The 5,204-nt window shown below is 47.4% G+C and overlaps 1 pseudogene; it reads right to left on the reverse strand.

The window, feature by feature from the left end:
- Positions 1-381: 381 nt before the first annotated feature.
- On the reverse strand, positions 382-2,004 carry LOC112322062 (cyclin-dependent kinases regulatory subunit 2 pseudogene; annotated as a pseudogene).
- Between the last annotated feature and the right edge of the window lie 3,200 nt (positions 2,005-5,204).

The raw sequence follows: 5,204 nt of genomic DNA on the forward strand, positions 1-5,204 counted from the left end.
AAACAAGAACAAAGTAAATCCAAAGAAAAACCAAATCTTTTCCTTCCCAGATATTACAAAAAATTTCACCGATGATAAATCTTTTTTTAATTTTTATTTTTTAACAAATCTTTTTTTTAATGCAACATACAAACTTTATTTAACAAAAGTAACATGTGAAGTCAAACAGGCACTTACACTAAGAGTTACCTGGAAGAAATTTTAAACACCTTACAGTAACCTACTTGCAGTTGCATTTAACTGAGCTCTGTTGCTGTGAAGAACACAGCTCATGCACAGGTGTGGATGGATGATTTGTACATTTTTCAAGTACTCACTGAATACTACCTTATATACACATAAGCATTAAATTTGAAAAAGATTTAATTGACGATCCTCAGACATACTTCATTTTTGTTGATCTTTTGGAAGAGGTCGTCTAAAGAGAAGAAAATGTGGTTCTGGCTCGTGAATCATGTAATGAACCCATCCTAGACTTTGTTGGACACCCAGTCTCCTCCACTCCTCTTCAGACATCAGATGGGTTTTGGGTACTTGTTTGGAAAGTTCTCAGGGTAACGTGACATGCCGTATTCGCAGTGCTCGTTGCAGTATTTGTCTGAGTAGTAGATCTGTTTGTGGGCCCTCCTGACAGACGGTGAGCGGCGAAAAGAGGGAGCGCTGGGGCGGGAAGAATGGGCGCGACCCAGCGCAGCAAACTTCCACGTCTGACCGAGGTAACGACTCGACTGCGACTCTTTTTTAACAAATCTTAACTAACAGACAAAGTGTGCCGCGGACTGGATGGAGAGGAGGGGAGGAGCCAGGTGGCGCAGCATGTGCAGAGCGCCCTCTGGTGGTGAGTTCTATGCCTACCGTCCTCCGAAATGACGCAAGTTCACAGCGGAAGCCACAGAAAACGGCGTTCAAGGGATGTAATCTGAACCGACGTAAAATGTTACGTAACTGTGTTAAATTTGGATTATAGTTTATATCCTTGAAAACGCATATCCATTAGTAGCTCAAGGCACATCTGTAATTCACTCGTGGCGCCCCATCGTGCCTCATCACACTGGCTGGTATTTGCAGCTATAAACAATGAAGATGAATTAATTAAAGCAACATCAACAAGGTGGACAACTCTCAGCAGCATAACGTGGATTTTAAAAAGTAAGTTAGACGGTGGGAATGTAAAATGGTTCAAACACTCTGAAAAGTTTGACAGTTTCTTAAAAAACCAACACACTTGCCATCCGCCCAGCCACGGGACTCCTGGGCATTTGTACCAATCTCAGAGAAATAAAATGTCCACAGCAACACCCACACACTGATGGTTCGTGAGTTTAACTTTCAATAGCCAAGCTATTTTTAAATTAATGACAATAATATTGTGTATCATCAACCACAGATATAATTAAAACTGTATCTAGGGAAAACCCATGCCCACAGCTTTAAATGCTGTTACAAGTAAAGAAAGAAGACTGAAAAAATAAATAAGCTGAGTGTGGGTTCCTTAGGAAAGCAAAGCTGAGGCACCAACTTGAGTGCACGGCTTTATTAGGGTGTGAGCCCAGGGAGCAGGCGTACGGAGCATGCTCACTGCTCCTTCTCCTGGGACCGACCTCCCCAAGGCCAAATAAACTCTCCATGCCTCAATACTGTCATCCAGGGGAGGAAGAGAAAAGAATGAGTCCAGTCAAAGGTCCTCCCCATGAAGCATGAATTGCCTACCTCTCCAGGGTGCCCTGAGCTGAGGAGCCGGCTGCAGCGGGTCCGTGGCCACAGGAGGTGGCTGACAAATGGCCCTGGAGGTTTACTGGGCCAAGCAATTCTAAAACGGGCACAGGGGTGCCTGACACCAGCGGAAAAGGTTTTAAGTGTCTAAAAGAAAGGAAGAATAATTAAAAGCAGAAAACAAACAGAAGGCAAAAAGCAAATGCTTGTGCGGTTCAAAGTGTACGTATGTATCACTGGGCATGAGGAACTAGGGGTGAAGCTGTCTCACCCCTTTTCCATCACTTGCATTGTCGCCAGACATGGGTTGGTCCAGAGCGGGTCTGCTTGGGCCGGCTGGTGGTGCGTGGGTTCTCGGCTTTGTGCAGGAAAGATTTCACAAGACCAGTCCAGGTGGTTTTGAGAGGATGTTTCTAAAGCTGGGGCCCGCGAGGCAAAGGAAGGGCTTAGGGTTGGGAGAACCAACAGGAGAGAGCCCGGGCGGGGCTCCTGTCAGCTCACAGGGAAGCCAGGGAGAAAGGGGGCCTTGGAGACAGGTTTAGGGGGTAAGGCCCGGAGGAGCTGCTGCCGCCCCCTGCTCCCTGGCTGCAAGGCTCCTGGGGACCCTGAGTTTAGGAGGAAGTAAAAAGTTCAGGCCCAGGAAGGGCACGGGCATGCTCTAGAGGGAGCCCACGCTAGTCTGGGCTTTGCCTTGGGGTTTTTATCTTTCTCCTGCAAGCAAGAACCTTAGGGGAGGGTGTTAGTAGAATATTCATCAGCTTTCCAAGTGTGTTTCTAATAGGCTGATGCACCCAAATGACCGTGTAGAGGAGTATGGGATTCTGCTCTGGTCGGCTTTACTGTTCTACCTTTATCTTAGGTCTTTCTGGCTCTAACGTGTTTTTGTTACTTGTTCCCCTGACTTCATCCATCCTTGTGTTTAGCTTCCGCAAATGGCATTAATTGGGTCTCTGTCCTCTATCTCCTGGACCAGGAAGAGTTAAGCTAAGTATTCTCTGGTCAGAGAAGAGAGGCATAAACCATTCACTCTCGGTGTCCTTGGTTTGGGGACACGTGGTCTGTGATCCACTGGCTGGGTGTACGCTGTTCAACTTGTTTGGCTTTGTTTGATTATCGTGCCTCAGTTTCCCTATCCACTTGCCCAGGAATTTCCCTACCTGCTTATTCTCCTCCTTCAGTGTGATTAACATGTGGTCTTTCAAATATTTCAACTGAAAAGCATATACTGTTTTTGTCCCACACAGGGACAAAGACGTTTTCTTTGCATATATTTCAAGTAACTTGAAAAAACACACACCCCACAGCAATGCCATACAAATGCGTTTGCGTGTGGCTCGTGAGTATGTTTTTTCTTCTTTTCCCTTACAGCTGCTTCTCCCGCCGGTTGCCCGTTCACACCCAGCGTCAGGGCTCGTTTGTCTCACTCCTTACGTTGTACTTTGTTTCCAACTTCACAGCGTTTTCTCTCCTTCCCCCACCCCCATCTGGAAGATGGATTTGGGCCTGTGTTCGTTTTTGCTGTCCTCCGTTTTCTCGATTTTTAATTTGGAAACGCTCCTGAATGCTCGCTTTCCCTTCCCTGCTCTCTTTACACACTTAACCACTCTTGTTCACCTTTGCTGGTAAACAAGGTGTGTAATGCCTTCTCCCAACAAGACAAAACCTCTGGAGTCCCCCCCTCCCTCCTCGCTCGCCCTTTCCGCCCCCCCCCCGCCCCCCCCCGCCCCCCCCCCCCCCCGGAGCGAGGCTCAGAAGTTGTCGACCTCTCTCTCCCTCAGCATCCGGGTTTGCTGAGAAGGAGCATCTCCCCTCTCGAATACGTCGGTTCTTGACCAAGCTGGGCACGGAAAATACGTCCTGGCTGTCTCTACCCCACGACCCTTTCCTGCTGCTGCCTGTGGGACCAGTCAGGGTCCCTCAGGTGGCAAAGGAGGGAAGCGCCCTCCGTGTGCGATTCGGTGTTTGAACAAACTGCTTCTCGAACAGCCTTCCGGGATGAGCTCAGTTTGAGAGCCGAGCTTCCAGGGCAGCTTAATCTCCACTGGAGTGTGTCCGGGTGTGCAAGAGACTCACTGCTCGAAACGTGTCCTCTTTTCGCCTGTTTGGGGTCTGCTGCTGGTCTGTCTGCTGCCCGCTTTTCATCTTTCCCTAGTATTTTCCTCCTATCAGACACCCGCCTGCTCTGCCCTCGGAACTCCTGCGCATCCCAACACCATTCTTTCGCTCAGAAAGGTGGAGGCCATCTTGCCTGGGCGAATGATTTTCAAATACCCAAATTCAGTAAAATATTTCACATATGAAATAAAGTTTGCACCACCAAACAAAACCCAAATAAAAACTCTTGGTGGTCATCATGCAACTGAGTGAACGCATGTGGCTTCTTCTGGTTCTGGTGGCTCTGGTGTCACCGCCCATCTCAGGCCCACTGCTTGCAGGGAGAAGCGCAAGTCGTCCAGGAGAGGACGCTGGCTGCCTGGCCCTGAGCTCGGAGGAACCTCAGGAGGCGAGGAAACCGAAGTCCTCTGAATCAATGTTCACTAGAGGGTAAGTGATAAAAAGTTGCTAACTGGAAACTGACATAAATGCTACTAAAACTCAGCAGTAAGGTTTAGGGGACGTATGGGGCTGGCCAAAAAGTCCATATGGTTTTTTGTGTAAAAGACACAGTTTTCGTTTTCACCAATAACTTTATTCATTTTGGATACTTTGAGTACGTCGCTCTCTCCTGTGTGGCAGAACACTGATTGTGCTCAATTACTGCCTCAGTTTGATCGCTATCACCTGGTAACCTCACCTGGGCTACCCGAACACAGAGCATCGGCCCGGGAGAAATCTCCAGCATGAAACTTCACAAACCACTTTTGACACGTTCCATCTGTCACAGCACCTGCTCCACACACGGCACAAATCTTTTTTTGTGTTTCAGTTGCGTTTTTACCTTTCTTGAAATAATAAAGCATGATATGCCAAAAATGTTGTGTATTTTCCATCTTCAATATTAAAATGGCTACACAAAAATTCACCAATTTTGATGTTTTTTTAAATGCACGCTGATGTGACAGCTGTCACAATACAATCTAGCAAAATTGTTTTGAATGAAGTTACAGACAACTAAGTGCTCCTAGAGCCAGCTTACGGGAAATGACTAGACAACCCATTATGTATCTATTTTTACCTCCAACCTTCTTTAGAATTGCTGGGTTCGCCAAGATAATAAAAAGCAGATTAGCCCTGGCAGGTGTAGCTCAGTTGGTTGGAGCACCCTCCCAGACCCAAAAGGTTGTGGGTTTGATTCCCAGCCAGGGTACAAACCTAGGTTCCAGGTTCAATCCCCAGTTCAAGCACATACTGCGGCATGTACGACCCCCCGACCAGTCGCCTCCGAGAGGCACCCAATTGATGCCTCTCTCACATGGATGTTTCTCTCTTGCCCTTCCTCTCTCTCTAAGAAGCAATGGAAAAAATGTCCTTGGGTGAGGAATAAAGAAATT

The sequence above is a fragment of the Desmodus rotundus genome, chromosome 3, assembly GCF_022682495.2.
Source record: "Desmodus rotundus isolate HL8 chromosome 3, HLdesRot8A.1, whole genome shotgun sequence".
NCBI classification, from domain to species: domain Eukaryota; kingdom Metazoa; phylum Chordata; class Mammalia; order Chiroptera; family Phyllostomidae; genus Desmodus; species Desmodus rotundus.